This window comes from Ambystoma mexicanum, chromosome 11 (assembly GCF_040938575.1).
Source record: "Ambystoma mexicanum isolate Mex_15411 chromosome 11, UKY_AmexF1_1, whole genome shotgun sequence".
NCBI classification, from domain to species: Eukaryota; Metazoa; Chordata; class Amphibia; order Caudata; family Ambystomatidae; genus Ambystoma; species Ambystoma mexicanum.
This window is the reverse complement of record NC_090934.1, coordinates 136,300,533-136,322,199: the sequence shown is the minus strand read 5'-3', so window position 1 is coordinate 136,322,199 and position 21,667 is coordinate 136,300,533.

The window sequence follows — 21,667 nt, the reverse complement described above, 5'->3', positions numbered from 1 at the left end:
TGCTCTTTCTGCTCCGGGCTGCTTCCAGAATGGATCACAACATTGAGGGGCTAGGTTTTATCAAAGACATGAGCATTCTTTCAAGGGTAGTGGAACAGGCCAAATGACAGCCCACTTACTCCTACATCCCGTTCCCTTTCCTCCATACTTATGTGTTTCCGTCCTTGGGAATGGGAATAGAACACTTTTTGCACAGCACAAAAAGGAGAATGTCCCTTTAAGAAAGTGTGTACTGCGCGCAATGGAATCAGAAGTCATGCTTTATGATAATACGCACCCCAGGAAGTGGCCTAGCGCTTCGGACAGCATTCCTGAGGGTGCTCAATTCGACAAATGCAGCCAGGTAAATTGTGAAGTCTTTTGGACTCAAAGAGACACTATTCAGAAGCATTACTCAGAAATATGCAATAGACACTGAAGGTAGTAGGTTAACATATCACATCTATCTTATACAAGCTCTGAGTCGCATTGCACATGCTATAACTGCAGCAACTATAACATAGCACATTACCATGGATATGAAAATAACTGTTGTGTAAGCTAAGAGCATGGTTTACATTAATAGAGAAAAGAACAAGGAATAATTTTAGTTTAGCAGCTTGAGTGACCTGGGATTTATACTATGTTGATCTTATGCTATGGAGTGGTGAAAAATACCAAAAACGCCTTTAGTCTCAAAATGCAGAAAGCCAGACTTCACATTCAACTCACGTTTTAGAGCAAGACTGTCAGCACACAAAACGACCACGGCTTCCTCTGCTATGTGACCTGTGATGGCTATCTCCCCAGCCCCCACGACTTGAGCCTTCTGTTTGATGAGTGAACCCTCTGCCCTCTCCTCATTTAGCTTGCCCTTTATATGTAATAAAGGGATCAGACTTGAGCATCATAACCTGCCATTTGGGAGATTAAGGCCTAACACTTAAGAGTTTTACTTTGCTTTGCTTGAACATACTATATTCCAATGTGCAACCTTAAAAGACAGGTGTTGTCTGTGTCAACTGTTTGTCTTTACTATAGTAACTGGGCTTCCGTTCTGTGAACGGGTAAAGAGTGTTCCTTGCTTCCACACAACTTCAAACTCTGTTATATTAAATGGGCTTCTGAAGGAGTAACGCATGTGACTTGGTTTCACACAGTCTTAACTGTGCGCGTGTATTTTGGTGCTTCCTGTCCTTCGCCTGCTTATCAGATCTTAAATGGTGTAAACATCTCCTGACTTTGCTACGTGCCGTTTAAGACAGGAAGTTGCCACTTGCGGTTATGTTTCTCTGCTGGGGAGGGGAAGCTACAATATCCTGATCATCGCTTAAACCAAGAGACAAATGTATGTGTGTGTTTTTTGTTAACCCCAAGTGTGTCATTTATTCAAGGAAATTATCTTATCTGAAGCCAGTGTCTGGTTTTGTCTCTTGTCACCAGCCACTACATTATGTGGAAGCGGGTGTATTTCATCCAACGATTATTTGCAGTCTCTTGCTGTTGCTATTAACGGTTTCATCAATAAAGTCTCCTGCTCTGTGATCAACGGTCTTATCAGGCTCGTTGTCAATCATCTATAATCCACGACAGCCAGCCCTGCTGACTGCACCTAACTGAAAAGTCAGTCAGTCCTTTTTACCACATCGATGGGATTGCACGCTTTGCACTGGGCATGCAGATCTTTTACTGTGCAACTCTTTCTCTTAGCCATTTTTTTCTTTTCATTATTATCCTTCCGGAAAACACCTGTCGTTTTATGGCGGGTGTTAAGGCTTTTACAGCCTGCGGCAGATGTTACGCAGCGGACTCCTATGCACGCTGTCTGTAAGCTTAGGCCCCAACCACAGATGGGTGGCCTGTTCCCCTTGTCACGCATTGTCGCCCTATGCCCTTCGTAGAAGATTGACTCAGTGGAGAGAGGTCTTCTATGAGTCACCACCTGGTCACTTTGAAGGCATCATAAATCAATACACAGAGAAAAGATTCAAAGTTCAAACAAAAGTGGTTTATTAACTTAAATGTCAGGATAGTTGAAGGCCTAACTTGCCCTATGCTAAGGTGGGATTTCCCTACCTAAAGAAACTAAGGAAAGTCTGAATCATAAAGTTCAACTTAAAAGTCTGTCTGCAAAACCTATACTTGCCCACACAACTAAGACTAAACAATGTATAGGGATGTAAGTAACAAATGAAATAGTGTTCCAAATAATGTTCCGAGCTTCTTCCAGCTCCTGGCTTATGTCTTGATATGGGCAAAATCTTCCTCGGGGCCAGCCCTTTGAGAGCAAAAAATACCCAATTCAGCCCAAAATACAGGTTCTATTGTGCTGAGCAGTGATCTCATGCTAGTCACAGATGACACCTTCAATAAGTTTTAGCATATTTATTCTAAGCAGTGAATTTCATATACATTTGGGATTCAAGTTAGAGAATATTACAAAGCATAAAACTTAGAGAAATGCAAAATATAGTGAAACATGGAACTTAGATAAACATAGAGAAATATAGAGAAGCATAGAGAAACACAGTCTTACGTCCCTTTAATCAGCACTGGGAGACCCTGGGCTCTCATAAGCTAGCTGTAAACAAGCCCCGCTCAGAGAAACAGTGCTGCAGGACGCCATCAGAGCCAATTCCGGGCACTTGTTTCTGCACGAATCAAGTCCACAGGACGATCTCCCCCCGAGTCATGGGAGCATGGATATTATATAATCTCGTGCTGCCCGTCCATGACGCACAGTTCCAGAACTTTCCCTGTGCAAAATATAGGCTGCTCATGGAAAAAACCCAACTCTCTCTGAGATGCTCCCTGCTCGCTCCTACCCCTCCCTTGGAGCCCTCTCCGCGAAAGCACTGGAATGTCCTTATCAGCGTGTGGGCAAGGCCGTACCAGGCCTTCTCAGGGGAACAGGATTTGTTTACGAAGCCATGCAGGGCTACAGTTAGAAAGGCAGAATATTCAGATGGAAGCAGGGATGTATTAACCCCATCTGCAAGCTCTAAAAGGCATGCACTCATAGCTTAGTGTTTATAGCGCTTAAGACTGGCTATCTAAGCGCTATATAGGTGCCATAATGTTCCAAACACTCCAAAAATACCTATTAGCTACAGAGCTAGGGCCCTCTCCCTGCCTGTCTATCAACAATGCATAATGTGACCTATTACTCATACTAGGCCTGCATATTCCTTGTAGCTCACTACTGCATAATGGAAGTGCTACAACAGACTACTGTCAGCATTTTTAGCACATACTTTGAATACAGTATTGGCTTTCAGCGGCTAATGCTGTCATCTAAAGCCCTGATTGGCAAGGTTGCAATTTTGTGTATCACTACAGCTTACTTTTCAGCTTCCTTTCCCCAAGTTCAAGACAGTTGCACAAAGTCTCGGGGTTCCCTTCCCCTAGAAGAACACAGTTCCAAAAGAGGCCTCGAGGTTCCATTCCTCAAGACAGCAACAATGTTCATAAGGTCTCAGGTTTCCCTTCCTCAAGACTTCGGCTTGCCAATTTATACCTAGTCTCAATCTCTCAATATTAAAAAAACTGTTCCAGTTCAACTTTATACTCCTCCTGGTTTCTTGACGGTTCATACAGAATGCTTTTTTCTGCTTCACTACAACAATCTCTTTCATCCACTTGCCTTGGGTCTCTGCATAGTTTTCCTTTAAAAACATTTTTTATTATTTCCAACAAAAACTAACAAAATTAACATAGACTTATGCATAACTGCCAATGATACATCATGTTATTTGTCTGGTTGTTTGTCTGTTCAAACCTCCCTACTAGCCCTCCTCTCCACTCAGCCTATTCTACTTGCAATGTCTACCTAGGTGTGTAAAGAAATGCTTGAACTGTCACATATCTCTATTCCACCGATTGTGTTGGTGCTTGTACCTGAGTCGGGGTGTCATCATGTGCGGGGGATGTCAGCCCTTGTAGCATATGTCTCCAGGCCACTAAATCCATATTTTTCCCCTCTTTGCCTCAACGGGATGCTTCCTGTTCACACTGCAGTTTATGCCAGTGACCATTTCTGGAGGTCTCTAACCCACCCTTCAACAGCTGGACCATTCCGTGCTTTCAACCCCGTTGCTATTCTATGTTTCGCCAAAATGTATGCCAGGTCTTTCAATTTACTTACGTGTGTCGTATGTTTTGGTCTCAGACTAATCCCTAGCAAGCATGCCTTGGAGGTGACTGAATCTGCCAGCACTCCCACCTTAGCTAGAGCATGGGCCACTCCCTCCCAATATCGGTGTATGTCCGCGCAAGCTCAAAACATGTGTATCAGGTCTGTATTGATCAGGCCACATTTCGGGCATGCTTGCTCTTTTGTATTACTAGATTTTGCCATTTTCTTCGGGGTTAAATATGCTCTGTGGGTAATGTGACACCCCATGGCTCTGCTCCAAGCAGCGTCCGACAGAATCTGCCTCCCAACTCTGTCTAATTTGTATAAGATTGTTATCGGGCTTCAACGTCAGTACCTCATATAATCGTGACACTGCGTGCCCTCCCTCAGAAATATTAGAGTGTTTCTATTGTTGCATCCTCTATCAATACTTTCTCTGGTCCTGGCCACTTCGCTTTTATTCCGTGCAGAAGCGAGGTATGAGTCGTATGCTGTCCTTCTTGTACTCCTGACTCCGAAGCGACCTCAATAAAGGTCATTGGTCGTCCCTCACACACTATATCACCTAGTGTTGCCAACCCCCCTGGGCTCTCAGTATTTCCTAACATTCAGCCTAAGTTGCACGTCTTCACTCTTTATTGTGACCAATGGGATCTGAGGTGAGTAGGGTGTTTCTTTGCCCAGCTTGCGGCATGTCCTTTGCCACATCATCATGCCTAGCCTCAGCAACAGAGGAGAGTCGGGGTCTCGTGTTATCTTGTTCCACACCATCTCTTTTAAATAGAATGGGGTTCATGCTGATTGCAGTAACTCAGTATCCCGGGTCTGTTCATCCAACAGCCAGTACGTAGTGAACTGTAATTGGCTCGCAACATAATACCCCTCAAAATGCAGCACCTTTATCCCCCCGTGCGCATGTGCTCTCTGTTATTTCTCTAGCAACATTCTACATCTCGTGTTATGCTACAAGAATCTCCGGCAGGTGGCGTTCAATGTCTTAAAAAATGATCTGGGTATATTATATGCCACGTTTATAAAGTAATGCAACAGCCTCGGAACCACCACCATTTTCAACAGGGCAGCCCTTTCCATAAGTGAAAGTGGTAGCTTGGCCCAAAATGTCTTGGCGTTCTCTATTTTATTTACCGCCCACACTGTGTTCTGCTCATGTTCTACTTTAGGGTCATGGAAAATGTCTACCCCCAGATATATAAATGTGTCCATTTCCCATTTAATTGGTAGTTCTGGTAAAGCACCCGGGGTCTACTTCTATAACACACAAGGGGAAATAAACTTGACTTCTGTGCATTTATTATAATCCTCAACAGGTCTGCATAGCGCTCAAACACGTCTAATGTGTATTGTAGGTTAGTCTCCGGTTGTTGTAGGTACAGGAGCATATCATCTGCATTTAGGGAGACCAGATGTCTGCCACCCCGCATGCCAATGCCTGCCTCGTGATATTCTTGACGCAAGTACAATGCCAACGGCTCCAAGGGGAATATAAATAGCATAGGGGACAAAGGACAGCCTTGTCTCGTTCCTTTACTAAGCCTCCATTGTTTCAACACCATGGTGCCTGCTGTGACTCTCACTACTGGGTTGCTGTACAGAAGCTCAATCCATTTAATATATGTGGGGCCCATGCCAAAACCTCTTAACACCGCCAGTAACCATGGCCACCTGACAGAGTCAAAAGCCTTGACTGCATCCAACGAGGCCACTGCCAGCAGCTGGGTGCTGTCTCGTGTCAGGTCTATGACGTGGTGTAATCGCCTCAGATTACTTGTAATATTTCTATTTGGGACGTAGCCTAACTGATCTGGGTGAATGAGTTTGTGGATAACCGGTTTCAACCTATTAGCCACCAGAGCCATCAGTATTTTCCCATCTTGATTGTGTAGCGAGAGGGGTCTACAAGAGCCGCATTCGGTATCAGGTTTGTTAGGCTTCAGTAGTGGGACTATAATTGACTCTCTCAATGACAACGGCAAAATGCCTTTCTCTAATGATTCATTTAACATGGCTAACAATGGGAGAGTTATCTCTGTCACAAATTCTTTATAGAACTCACTGGGTAGTCCATCTGCCCCTGGAGCTTTGCCTGATGGCAACCCTTTTATAGTGTATTCTAACTCCTCTTCGGTTAAGGTGGCTTCAAGCTTGTCAACTGCTTCTGCATCTAGCTACGGAAGATCTATCAGTGCCAAAACTTCTGCTATCTCTGACTCATGGGTTTCTGACGTCTCCTCAATAATTCCTTGTAAAAATCGTAAAAACATTAGTTTATATCCTGTTGTGTTTCACAGATCTACCCATTCCAAGCTGTGATTGCCCAAATCATGCTCTGCTCATTCTCACTTTTGTACAACCAGGCCAGCAACCAACCTGGTTTGTCTCCTTTGGCATGCTGCCATTCCACATACTTCCTATAACTCAATTTACCCAATCTATCTCAGTGCACTAAACATTCATGCCGCAGGGCAGTAGCCTCTTCGGCACTTCCACTGTGTGGATCACTCGGACCACTTATGGCTTCTAATTTTGTTTCCACTTTGCATAAGTCGTTCTCTATTGTGGCGTATGTGGTAATAATACAAAATTCTATGTGCTCGACCAGACCCCGCAATACAAAAATCCTCCCCACTTTGTCCCGGAACGTTTCAAGCACCCTTAAAAGAACCATTGGTGCTACCCATATTATTACGCTCCTAGCATAAGCAGAATATGCTGAGCCAAGCGTTGTGCCCGTCAATTTTTTTGCAAGAGCAGCCTGCTTCTCTTTTGTAAGGTGCGTTTCTTGCAAAAGTGTGATGTCAATTTTCTGACGCCTTAGGTAAGTCATAATCCTGTTATGTTTAAAGTAACTGTTGATGCCTCTAACATTACAGTACACTATTTTTTAAGCTCCCCCATAGCAATGACAATTACGACATGCCCCAACAGTTCAACATCTTCCATGTGTACACATAGGCTAACTCCCCTTTAAATTCCCCAATTTCCACACCCAACCCCCCCCTAAAAATAGCCCAGCTCAATTACTTGTGCGCAGGCCTCCCTACTTCTCGCCTCCTTCCCAGGGACATGTCCTGGTGCATAAGGCGCAATAGGCGGATATATAACAGCTACTATCCATGCAAACCAATGCAATCTGGGGTGTATGACGGTCCTGTGTAGTGTAATCTTAAGTAAGCACCATGTTGGCTCCTGAAATTAACTACCTTTGTTTCTCGGGTTGCATGAATACTGGCTTCTGCAGCCTAGACAGTGTTGTGGTCTTCAGCATGAGATTACTCAGATCGGTTTTCCCTCCAGTTGGCAAGTTCTGCGTGCCCATCCATTTTTGTGCATCTTCAGGGTTGTTGAAGAAGATAGTGCAGCCCTTGTGTATCACTTTCAGTTTGGCCAGATACAATAGCATGTACTTCTTATTCGCCACACGTAGTCGCCTCTTGACCGCTATATAGTTCATTAGTTGCTTTTGAAACTGCAGGGTGTAGTCTGGATATGGCGTTATTGTGGCAGATGCTTTTTGGATCGTCCCGCCTTTGCAAAAGTGTTCAAGGATCTTCTCTCTATCACGCTAGATCAAAATCCGGGCTATTATTGGCTTTGGTGGGGCACCCTGTGGTGGTTTCCTCATCAGCGACCTATGCAGCCTTTCAACCGTGAAGCCTTGACTGAGAGCACCCGGACCCATTTCCTGCTGCATCAGGGTTTCTATGTACTCTGTCGGATTTGCTCCTTCTTCCCCTTCCGAGAGTCCAATAACCCTTACATTATTGCGTTTCACTCTGCCTTCAGCATCCTCATCACTGTCCTCCAGATTACGCACTTGTTGTTGCAGTACCCTGATTTCTTCCGTGGTGTCTTTGAGGCCACTTGTATTCTCTGCCACAGACTTTGAGCGTTCCAGTGCATTCCGCGAGTGCCCTCACATCTTGTCTGAGCAAGTTCACATCTTTGCTGATGGTGTCTATTTAGTATTACAAACAGGTTTTAGATGCCATGGTTGCTCACAGTCTCGTGCCTCCATGCCTGTGTTGCTTGTGCTACCCAGGCGTATCACCACTGCACGCCGGACTATTAGTGCCTGCAGATTATGCCTCACCCCTTTCACTTGCTCCCTGGAGTGTTTCGTTGTATTCTCTAGGCGCTTCTAGTGGCCACCTAAACAGTATAGACAATGACCAAATCTTCATCCTTTCACAGTTTGGGGCCACAGCCCTACCCCTCCCCTGACTTGCCATGTCTGACGGTGAGCCATCTCAAAACAACGACCCCAGAGCCTTGCCCAGCAGCGTCAATTTGGACAGGCTTTTTTAAAGTTCCATCACACGATCATATTGATTGAAGCAGGGCAGCTGTGCCACACCAGGGCCCATCCACCCTGGTCAGTAAGCGTCAATTAGCTCCTAGCTTGTACGCAAACCACTGTCAAGGATTATGCTTTTGGAATCTTTAGTGCCCCCCTGAGACATATCTTGTGACAGGTTTGGTAGGTGCTATCTGCTTTACTCCAGGCTATTGTGCACCTCACTGGTCTCTTGGTCTATTTGAATACGCAGAGCAGCTCTAGCATCCTGTTTGCGGCAACACAGGCTTCATTTGTGCTACCAGCTGCAGTGGGGGTAGGCCCTTCATTTGGCATGAATGGTGCGATAAATCTAGTGTTCAAATCTTGTCCACTTCTATGACTAAAGCCCGGTTTCCTTGCAGTCTGCCAAACAGCACAACACGCACCCAGGACCTGCTGCAAGTGCGCCCCGCCTTTTCTTGTCTGCCGGGGCCAGCTCCCTTTCTGATCCGCCGAACCCCAGCAGTGGTGTAATGCTAGTAATGGCATGGCATGCACCGATCAAGAAACAGCCCTTTTTCACATACGCGCATATACGGCACAGGAGGAGTCTCAACAGGGGTGGGATGCACCCCAGGAGTCATGCTTCTAGACGCGCTCCTAATTATACTGGCCCACTCACTTGTATTCATTATCCTACCATAGGCACCGATAACGTTGCAGTGCTCCGGTGCTGCAGTAATCAATCACAGCTCCATGCCACTGCCACGCTTAATCAGGGCTCCCAGTTTGTTCCAGTCTGTGAAAACTATACCCTGCTGACCTCACAGCTTCACACCTCTATCCGTCCTCTCAAGGACCTGATTGTGTCGCGCCAGCTCATACCCCCACAGCCGCCTGTCGTGCGTCTTTCCAGTCTCCTTCAATACACCGCACTCAGTTGTTTTGCTACGGCGCTCCAATTTCACTATCTGTCTACGTTGGGCTGAACGGGCTGTCACTGTTTCTTTCAAGTGGAATTATTCCTCATAGGCTCGCTCATTCCTCCGCAGGATGCAACAATGTATCCACAGTCCTAGTCATTACCGCAGCCGCAAGCTGCTATTAGCGTGCCTTGGGTCTTGCCACTTTCATTCGGCCCTGCATGTCAAAGTCCGGCTGTATTTTCCTCATTTCTTATCGCCCACAATCTTCTATTGGGTGCAACCTCCAGGTGGCTGCCACCACTCCGCCTGCTAGTGCCCTGGCCACTTATCTCGTCTCGCTACACGGTAGCTGGTAGTGCCCACGCTTGTTCTGAGAGCTCTGTGTCAGCAGATTTATCGCGAAACACTGCGATAGCTGCACAAAGCTTAGACCGGGTCAGCCCGCTCTGCAGTTCTATCTAGCACGCCAGTTGCTCCACGTGTCTTGGCCTGCTGCTATGCCGCCCAGGCTTCGCTCAGTCCTTTGTTCGCTTGTGTCACCCATCTTGATTTTTCCATCAGCAAAACTCCTGAATTTATCACGCCTCACATAGCTCAATTATTCGAAGCAGAACCTCCCGCTTCTGCAAAGCGCTGCTCCACCACCTCATGAGCCTAATCATATTTTTACGTGCACGACTGCATCATGTAGCTGCCAATCGTACACGGGATCATGTAGGATCAGCAGGAGCACACAGAATGCCGCATGGCCCTGTAGCCACACACCCCCTATCCCACTTGGCTCTCTGTATAGTTCTTTGGCTTTCACAAATAGGGTATCCCCGGTCTAGGCACAGTTGTCGGACCACGCGGTCCATCCATTAAAGGTCATGCAACCAGGAACCCTAGGCTCTCTAGCCCACAAAGGTTCTTCTGTATCTGTACCTGTGTTCTGATTCACACTGACTTGGCTTTTCCGGGCCAGCCTCTTGGCTTTGCCACAATGTGTTCTCCTCTTTGCCAGTCTCTTGACCTGGCCACAATGTGTTTTCTCATACAGTTCACTTCGTGGTGCTCTCGTTCCTTTACCAGTTTGCTTTCATGCTCTTCAGCAATATTCCATACTTGCTTTTTCACTGCATTTCATACAATTCGTTCTTGCTTTCAATATACTGTATGTGTACTTCACACAAACTTATCATCTGTTCATTTCTTTGTCAAAAGCTTTTATTTAGTTCGTTATTCAGTGATTTGAATCATTTATTCTGTTGCTCACAGTTCATCTTGTCCATATTATTCTTCACAACCAGTTGCTTTGGGTTTACTGCATCTTGCACATACTCTTTCATTCATTCAGCATTTACTTTGGCTTCCTAACAGCCCCCAGGAGCACCCTGGTTCGAGTGCTCTCTTTTTCACTCACTGGTTCCTGGCATCTCCTCCGGGTGGTTGCTCGCTCTGCCTCTGCTCTACTGACCTGGTTTCTTCAGATCATGAGCCCCGCACGCCCTCCGCCTTCTCTCTGTGGGTTGCCGACAGCTCCTTTTGATTCCCGCAGACGCTGCTGGTACCTTTCAGATCTCTTCCATGCCTGCAGCTCCTGCTGCTGGCCCGCGACCAGTGAGGCTCCCACCTCTGTGGCCCTCACACGGCCCACCCTGGCCTCGGCTCCACAGCTCCTTGGGGATACTTGCTGGCGTCCCCTCCTTCCTGCAGGACCCAACTCGGCTGCCTCCTTCTGCACTGGATTCTCCCCTAAGGCTGACGACGCACGGCCTGGCTTCTCTCCTGTTGGTCTCTCTCACAAACTTGTCGGCCCCATCTTTTATATATCTGCAACCATTTAACAGTCCCAATTGCCTGACCATTTTCTGGGGTTAGCGGTCAGCTCTGCTTTTCTTAACACTCTCTGACTTTGTAAAGGTGGTACAAATGATCTTGCTATGTATCACAATGTCATCTATATAGGCTCCACAATAATTTGAGAATGGCTGTAAGATTTTATTCATCAACCTCCGAAATCTTGTGGGAGTTACATGTATATCAAATGGCAGACCTTTAAATTGAAACAGTCTTATGGGAGTAGCAAAGGCAGTTTTCTTTTTTGTCAGGTCCATACAGTGGAACTTGCCAATACCCTTTCGTTAGATCTATTGTTGAAAGGTAGACCGCATTACCCAGCCGGTGAATGCGGGGCATTAGGTAAGCGTCAAAGGCAGAGATGGCATTCATCTTTCTAAAGTCTATAGAAAACCTCAACTTCCATCTGGTTTTGCCACCAACACGATAGGGGCGGACCAGGGACTATCAGAAGGTTCAATGATGTTAGCCTAAATTATTTGCTTAACTTCCTGGATGATGGTACCTTTTCGGGACTCAGGTAATCGGTAAGGTTTCAAATGTACCACTTTGCCTTCAGTGTGCGGATATGATGATAAATATCCTTCACTCTTCCAGGCTCCTCTCTAAACGCGTCAGTAAACTGTCTTATAAGGTCATACAGGTCTTGCTTTTGGTTATTACTTAGATCAGGGGAAATTAAGGCATTATTATCTGTTTCTTCTGGCAACAGAATGGATAATATTATGGCATGGGACTCAGAAGGATTTTCTCCCAATTCCTTTTTACAGGTTTACATGGTAGGCTTGGGATTTAAGACGACGGTCTGGTTGTTGAGATTTGATAAGTACACTGACCAATTTGTTCCAGAACCTCATATGGTCCATGCCACTTAGATATAAGTTTATTTTCAGAAGTGGGCAACATTGCTAGCACTTTCTGACCTATGGAAAAGGACCTTTAGGATACTTTTTCATCATAGGAGGTCTTCTGTTGTTCCTGTGCTTTAACCTCTGTAACAAAGGTCTAACAACTGTCATATGTTCTTTAAGCCTAATTGCAGTTTGGGAGAGTGGAACTGGGGCTTCTACTCTATCTCAAGTTTCCCTCTACATATCCAGGACATCCCGAGCATCCCGTCAATAAGTAGCTCAAATGGGGAAAATCCTGTGGACCCCTGAGGGGTTTTTCTAACTCCCCAAAAAAATCCCATGGAGTCATTTGATCCAAGTTCCTACCATCCTGTAGTATGGTAGTATGGTTTTTAGGGTTTTATTAAATCTTTCCACAAGGCCATCTGTCTGGGGATGATACTCTGATGGTCATAGTATGGGGATATGCTACAGTTGTTTAACTTACCCCATAAGTTTGCTCATGAAAGTAGAGCCCTAGTTGGTTAATATTTCCTTTGGACACCCTACTCGTGAAAAGAAAGGGAGCAGTTGTTTCAGAATTTGTTGGGTGGTGTAAGGTTTAGGCAACCTTCCACTAGAAGATGTTCCACAACCAGCCATCTGTTGCTGGGGTGGATATGGCAGCCCGTATGGACTCGGAGATACAATCCCTGATAGTCTCCCATAGAATGGCGTACCACTTAATAATGGCGGCCTAGACATTCTGGTCCACTTGTGACATAACCGGAAGTAAAACAAGAAATGCCTATTTCCTTCCTTTGATTCACGAATTGCGTGTTTTCTATTCGCGCTAGCAACGGGGATCCGTTGCTTGTTCCAGTACCCGATCCTCCTGGACTGAACTTCGCATCCACCAGCGTTTAGGACTCCTTCATCGATTCCGATCTTTCTAAGCCTCAGCAGCATTAGGTAATTAGTTATAGTTACCTTAGTTGTTCATGCTGATAACTAACGTCTTGTGACTCGCGCCTCCTGCACTGAATCTAATCCATTTCCTTTACACGATACTTCCTGCTTCCAAACCGCGTTGTGGACTATTAACGCAATTTTCCTTTGGAGTGCTTTCTGTTCTTCCCTTGATTCTCAACCCGGTATTGTGGCTGCAATACTGTGGGGTCTACTTCCCCAGCAACTGACCATTCTAATCTGTTAAAAAAATATCAATCGGGAAACCAAGGAAAGGGAAAACTTCACATTCATTATCTAACATGTGCTACCTTGGTTTCCCTCCTCTATAGTTCTTCTGCCTTGAAGAGCTGCTCACCTATCTACTACACTCCTATGAAAATTCTTTCTGCATCGAGGTGAGGATTGCAAAACGGATTTTGATTGTTTCAATCATAACCCCTTTTCTGTCACAGGCTTCGGTGTGTTTTCTTCATGGTTTCTCAAGGCCAGGTTTGTTCGAGTTCCTGACAGAATACAAGAACTTTTGATACCTTCCTGTACCATGGAGGCCTTAATGAAGGAATTAACCAAGTCCATGTTTAAACAGCAGGCGGAAGTAACTACTTCCCATCAAGAGTGTGCTGTCCTCTTTCAAACCATTACTCTTTTGATAAGAGCCCGCTATCCAGCAACCCCTGGGATACTATGACTAGTGGACAAAAGACACCGGGTATTTCTGCTAGACCAGTACTGAACCCAGTTACGCTACCTAACCCTGGGGTGGGTATGGGTCCCAATATTCCCATGGCCCCCCATACCTAACAAGTATTGGGGAGACCCGAAAGACTTCAAAGCCTTTTCCACACAGTGTAAAATAAATGTCCTACATCGTCCGGCATTGTATGCCTCAGACCAAGCAAACATTTTGTACATTCTTCTGAACCTGAAAAAAACTACACTATCATGGGCTGCTCCCTATGTAGACACGAATGACCCTATTCTATATTGTTATGATGATTTTTGTGAGGCCTTTCATACCATGTTTGGCAGACAGTATGTCGACCAATCAATCAGAAACTAATGTATAGAACTACGAAAAGGAAATAGAGATTTATTGTGGTACATTGCACAATTCCGAAATCTAGCATCACAAACCACTTGGCCTAAAGACGTACAATTAACCCTCTTTCAAAGGGGATTGAGAGGGGACCTTAAAGGCGCCCTCAGCCAGATTGTTACACCATCTGTCAATTTAATTGAGTGTATCACCCTAATGAAAACAGAATCAATTTCCATTAGAACGTGAACCTCCTCATCCAGCTGCAGAAGGTGAACCCATGCAACTTGGGAGTACCCGAGGTCCGGTCACACCGAAAGAAGGAGAGGAAATCTGTGCTTCTATTGTAGCAGCTATGACCATTCGGTAAGGACCTGCCCGAAGAGATCTATTCGGAGAACGGAAAACCGTGCTCGTCCATGAGATGGGAGAAATTGATGAGCAATCAACAGGTGTCCCCTACTAGGAAAGCCTTCATAGATCCTCTAAATCTACCACAACATTTTATTATCCTGGTCACTCTCAAGGACACTACCAGAGAATGGGTAGATGTATGGGCCATGATTGATGATAGAGCTAGAGGCAACTATATTGACGCCTCGTTCGCTCAAGAACTAAGCATTCTGTTACTCAGGAAGAAACAAAGCAAACCGATCAGATCTGTAGATGGCTAGGATCCAACTTCTGGGCCCATCAGACAACAAACTCTTCCGTTGACCATGATTTGTGTTCTAGAACACCAAGAACACATTCAATTTTATGTAATAGCCGCCCCTCATTTCCAATTGAATCAGGGGATACTATTGTTATCCTTCCACACCCTCCTGATTAACTGGAAACAAAGAACATTGACATTCATGGAATCAGGATGTTCTCCAATATGATTGCCAAATTAAATTGAAACCTGGAGCCCAAATACCATATGGAAGAACCTACCCAGTTACTGAAAAAGAGAACGTTATCTTGCAACAGTACATTAAGAAAATCCTTGAGAAAGGATTCTTCAGGCATTCCACCTCTCCAGTAGGAGCGCCAATTCTTTGTATATCCAAAAAGGATGAGATTGAATTTAGGCCATGTATAGACAGTTGAATGAAATCACAATAAAACATAGGTATCCTTTACTGCTCATTCAAATCCTTTTGGAGCAGGCATGGCACAGTGCTATCTAAACATAATTGGATTTAAAAGGAGCCTATAAGCTGGTCAGGATAGCAAAAGGGGGTGAATGGAAGACTGCCTTCAGTACCAGATATGGGCACTACGAATAATTTACCATGCCGTTTGGATTATGCAATGCCCCTGCCGCCTTCCAACATTTCTTGAATGACATTTTCAGAGACATTTAGATGTCTACAGTGTAGAGGAGCATCCATCTGCCTCTGCAGCAAGTCCCGCCCCCATACTACCTGTATGCTGGAAGCCTGAAATAGTGCCATGTTTGACACCAGCAGTTGTGACTATTCCGCATTGAGTCTTCGAGAAAAGGTATCCACTAAGAAAACCTTATCAGATGTATCACTGAAGAGATGACAATCTCTTGGGGGAGATCCCCGAAAGGAATATGAAAATGAGAGAAAGAGAAGTTGGTGACGTCACAAGAAATGAGCGTGACGCACTGAGAAGACTGGCTGATGAAGATAATGTATGGACCTTATAGAAACTGATGATGAAGTAAAGAATTGAGTAACCTTTCATATGCAGATTGCATGTGCAAAAAGCGCTGCAGAAAATGCAAACCGTTAATAATTGTACAGATGCAGCAACGCAAGTAGACTAAGTGATCATAAAAGCTGGTTATACGTAGCAAATAGACTGCAGGCAAAGTTGCCATTAAATAGAAGCTGGACATCGGTGTCACAAGTTTAGTAAATTCAGACCATGAAGAGAAGGGCTGAAGCTGTGTTGCAGCAAACAAGTAGCTGAGATTGAGGAAAGGCCTGGAAGAGCTGCCTGGCGTCAAGACAGAAGCAGCCAAGAACTGGATATCTATCCTTGATTAACAGTAAACATGAGAAGCTGAATTATCCCTTGTTAAGGTGCAAAGAAAGAACACCATGAGTGCCAAGTTTATTCATTTAATACTATTAAATGCTAGAAAAAGGGCAGAGTTGCGGTCTCCTGTCACGTGAGCGAAGGATGGGAATGGAGTTGGGCACGTAGTCCAGAAATTTGATGAGCGTGTGCTCACACTCTCTTATATTCCCAGAGACAAAAATAAATTGCAAGGCCAAGTTCAAAGACAGTCTGCATTGCAGAAGGCATGGGTGATGAGAGATGTTGGGCTAAATGGGTGGGGAGGTACACTCAAGTCCACCTCCTGGCACCTGGGTCTGAGGACAAATGCTGCTACGTGAATCGAAGATTCCAGAAGGGCACGAGCATGCCAACCAATTGTAGATGGCCATATGATGAAGAGCCTTCTAGTTTGAGAGTCAATAGAGTACCGTGTTTCTAATAGCTGATGAAGATGACTTGCACTAGGGGTGGGCATAAGTTGTCCATCTGACTATAGAGACCCAATTACAACCAGTTCCCGTATAAAAAGTATACTTAGATATTCCCCTTGAGCCAACCACAAACCCCCAAAGGTTTTTCTTATTTTCCACGTAGTATGATGTCACAAATGACGATTTTTTATAAGTACTGTTTTTATGAAATGTTTGAGAGATAATGCTGTGCGACGTCTGTTGATGTCCGTTGTAACTCCCTGTTTTAGATAATTGATATTAAAACAGTAAACAAACTTTGCAGTCTTTCTGAGTTGGTCTGATTAGTGGAGTACAGAGTTATTCTGTTTCCCATCCAACTGCGTGACACACTACCTAAATTAAGGCCCAGATGGTCACGTGGTACCAGTGGTAGGATGGTTTCAGACCCATCGACCTATTAGCTCTAGATTTTCGGACAATCAGACATCCTCCGCCATCTAGCCGGAAGATTGCGGCGATAGCGGGCGAATAGAAAATTTGCACGAAAACTGAGATGGTAGGCATGTTCCCTCTTTGACGAAATCCCTACCTGGTTTCCATAGGCGTTTTGCGGATAGAAGGCGAAAGGGGTCGGTTGGAGGAGACGATACCGAGGACCTGGAGTCAAACGACTGAATGGTGAGTAGACTGAGGGGAATGTCAAATTAAGGGGACGTGATTCTGGTATTTAAAAGTAACGGGAGTAACAGGAAATGCTGTGTCGAGATACAGATAGAGATAAGATGGTGCCCAGGAGCCTGACCACAAGAGTTTAGAAGAAATTGTCTCACACTCCAGTGGGAAGTCCCTAGGCTACATATGACATGTTTATATAATGAGACAATTTAAATCTTGTGACAGGATATTTGAATAGGGGCCAGAGGAAAAAGGTGATCACAGAATTTTTTTAGTAAATGTGAAAAGTCGACTAGTCTGTCTGTGTATTTGTGTTGAGGTAAGGTGTCTGAAGAGTGATATATGTTGTAAAGAAATTGAAACGAAGTTAAGGAGCTAAAGGGACTATTTAGGGAAGTGATTGGTGCCAATCCAGAGATGGACAGAGATAATTGAAAAAATAATAGCGGCTTGAGCGGCGATTGTTGGTGTGCGCTCATATTTGTTGTTTTAAAAAGTATTGAAAAATTGGTAAATGTATTATATAAAGTCTGGTAAATATTGAGAGTCAATTGAGACTGGTCAAAATTGGAGACACTCCTCTGATGCATGTAGGTAAGACATTGCCAAAGCACATGCCCAAGCTCAAACAGTATAGTGCGTAATGGCTGAAAGGCATGGCAGGTACAATGTTCATGCCATGGCGACAAGGGGGATCACTGTCAAAAGCAGTATTGCAACACATGACCACATACTTGTAAACGGGGAAGACATTGGAGGAAAGGCTATCTATTTTAGAGCTTTGGAAGATGTACCAGGAAAAGCGAGCGGATCCGCCACCTGAGGAATGGATGCTTAACCAGTCTATGGAGGAAGGTGTTGAGCCTTCAGCTCCCCTTACCTCGCCCGAAGTGAAAGGCGCTGGTACGGAAGAAATAGGGTTGTATCCTTTAAAGGAACTGAAGCAGCGACGTGTATAGTAATCCAATATTGTAATGTCCCACAGGAGACAGTGGTCTTTGTGGCGCTGTTGGTCCCGTGTGCAGGTAGCATCCATCTTTCCTTCCAAGATGGAGCGCACGAGTGCCTGCTGTGCTCTAGTCTTGCACGCCGTAGTATGCTGTGTGGCTCCGCCCCCTCTCCAAGGTTCGGCTTTTGTTCCTTCCGGGACAGCGCCCGGATGCGTTGCTACTGTTAGCCAACAACGCTTCGTAAGTTTGCTACTAGGGTTTCTATATACTTGTTCCTCTAAACCTTTCTTTTACACCTAATCATATCCCGCTCTTACCTTACAGCCTTCTGCGTCTTCTATCAAAACGACAACTAACTCTTTCCAAGCCACTCCGGAGAATGTGAACCGCTGCCCCTTTCAAGTCGCGTTCGCTTTCTTTCAAGCTGCCGTGCCGACGCATATTACTCTTCCAGAATCCTTTCAGATCATTACATGCAACAGGACGATTAAAGCGCGAGTACGTGAAACCCCTTTTTTGTCCTTACATTCTAACTTCGAAACCTTACCATGAATTGACTCCATCTTCGTTTTCCTTTCTCAGCTGTTTGTAGTTGACAGCAGAATAGTGGTTAATCTTGCCTTTCCTCAGTAGCAAGAGACGACACGGCATCAGGTGCACTTTCTGCTTTCTAACATTCGATAAAAGTTCCTTAAGACTACAAGTATTCCCTCCGAACTTTGATTCTACTATCTTTCTTATAGACTTCACTCCCAGATTATCTGAATAAGAACTCTGATACTTTTCTACTGGGTGTTATTATCCGTTATATGAAAAAACGATATCACTAACCTGGGCAGACCGCGGTTTTCAATGAAGACAGCTAACAAGAGATTGGAAAGTCTCCTGTGAGAATCCTGCCCCTCTCTCGTCCCCTGTGTGAACGGCAGGGAGGAGGAAGGCACAACCCCCAGGGAAACCCTCTTGGGGAATAAAACCCTGGGTAGCAGCGAAGCTTCGGACTGGTGGATAAGATGTGGATGCAGCTCCTTAGAAGAGTTGGTATGCGAGGAGGATGAGCATTCTTTCTATGAGGGAGAAATAGAACAGGTAAGTGCAAGAAAATAGAAGATTTCAGAAGTATAGAGTGAGCAGACTATCGGGACTACCGGGAGAATAACTTACACTGAATCCTGAACGAAACTCACTAGACTGCGTGGTTATTCTCTGAAACTCGATGGAGACCGGGGAGTGCTTCCAGCTCGGTTTGATCAGTAGCGATGCTACATGTGAAAGAAAGAATATGCGAGAAATAGCTGTTTGCTGAGGAAAACAGATGGGTGGAGGATAGAGGGAGATAGAGGCAACACTCACTGTGAGGGACGAAACTTCTCTCAAAGAAACAACTGGAGGGGCGGTAGCATCGGAACCCAGAATTGGCCAAAGTGTAAGTCTGCGAAAGGAGTAAAGGAAAAGAAGAGATACTTGGATACAAAGGAACTTGGAGTCAAAGAGTCAGCAAGGTAAGATTCCTAGTATCAAACTTACAGAGCGCCGATAAAGGCAGTAGCGACGCATTTGCTTGAAGCTCTTCCTTCCTTATCAAGTATCACGTGATCTGCCGCGGACGTGGCTGGCGAACATGAAACGTCTAGGCCGCTGCTTCCAGTAGACGAAGCTATAGCGTCGGCAGTCTTAACAGTGACATTTCCCACCGTATGTCCTAATCTTTTCCTTTGCCACCATGACCAACGTTGGTAATGTGTAACAGTATGTCCCCTCCTCAGGGGAGGAGAACCCGGCTTTCCTGGGTGAAGTCGAAAAAATCTTCTCACCAATTTGGGGGCATGAACCCCCGAAGCTGCTTTCCACGTCCTTTCAGATGGCGAATAGCCTTTCCAGTCTCAATCAAGAATTGAACATGGCCTCGCCTATGTCTTGAGTCACAGATATTGGCTACTTCGTATTCGGTCCGGCTTCTGTGCTCACCGGCAGAGGGCGAGTCTTAGTTGTCCGTTAAGAGCGGTCTTTAACAGATGGCTTGATCTGCGAGACATGAAATACTGGATGAATTCGAGACCAGGAGGGAGGTAATTCTAGTCGAACCGCTGATGATCCCACGAGAGGTAATAACCTTAAATGGGCTGAAATATTTGGGTGATAACTTGGAAGGAACCAAATGTCTGGGAAGGAACCGAGAAGCCAGCCAAACCAGCTCTCCTTCTTTAAGTGCAGGTAGTTCCCGGCTCGGTCCTGAGCTGACTTAAGAGTCTGGCGAGCAAGCTGATGACCTTTTTGAATGCCATAGATGAGACTGTCCACTCCCGGACATTGAGAAGAAGAGGGAGTATTTGACGGTGAGAAAGACGGATGAAATCCCTAGGAACAATAAAAGGAGGTCGTTTTTAATGCTGAGTGATAGGCATTATTATAAGCAAATTCTGCCAGCGGGAGCAACTCTAACCAATCATCTTGGGCTGCGGATACAAAACACCATAGATATCCCTCCAGAGTTTGGTTCAGGCACTCTGTCTGCCCGTTGGTCTGCAGATGATAGCCTGAACTGAGCGTCCTCTTAATTCCTAACTCGAGACAAATGTTCTTCCAGAATCAAGAGATGTATTGGGGACCTCTATCTGACACAATAGTGTCAGGAAGGCCGTGTCGGGAAAATTTCTCAGCCAGAAACACCTTTTGACATTTGCGCGGCCCCAGGAAGCTTGGTTAGTGGAGTAAAGTGAGCCAATTTGGTGAGGCAATCTATAGTCACCATAATAGTGGTATATTGAGACGAAGCAGGAAGATCAATGATAAAATCTGTGGAAATCACCTTCCAAGGTTTGTCAGAAGACAATTGTGCTTTAATTGCACATTTTTTGTACTTTTAACAGTGCCCTTTGATAACACGTGTTTGTCCGACAATTTGGCAAGAGACACGCTGTTAAAGGGTTTTAACCCATAAATTGCAAAGCTAAGACTTAAAACGTATAATTGCAGCGCAGCACTATTGGGGCTGAACCACAACCCGTGAACCTGAAAAACTTAAGGATTAGAACATTTCGAATTAGCGCCATTAGCCCAGATTTGAAAAAGACGATGTGATCGTCGAAACACGTGTTGTCAAAGGGCACTGTTAAAAGTACAGAAAATGTGCAATTAAAGCAGAAGTCTCACAAAAGAACACTGAGAAGAAGGGCCATTTGTCTACTTTTTCTCTGTAAATGTGGGCGCATGAGAATATGTTATAGGACTAGTTTGTTCTCTAATTGGTACTGAGCTTAAAGGAGTTCCAACAACTCCCTGAATAGGAGTGGTTATTGGTTTGGTTAGCCGGGCTATACCCTTCTTGGATGCCCACTCATCATCCAAAAAGTTGCCTGCAGCCCCGCAATCAATTAGAGCAGGAATGTTCTTTAAGACAGCATTTGGGAGGACCATTGTCGAGGAAATCACCACCATGGGTTGTTCCACTAGTTCAGTGTCTAAGGAAGATTCATTCATAGTTGGGGAACCTTGTCTGAATACGCCTACCGTGGTTCCTCCTACAGTAGGGACTTGGCATTTCCCGATACCTGGGAATGTGCCCGACGAGGTGGAACCACCAGACAGTCTCTTAG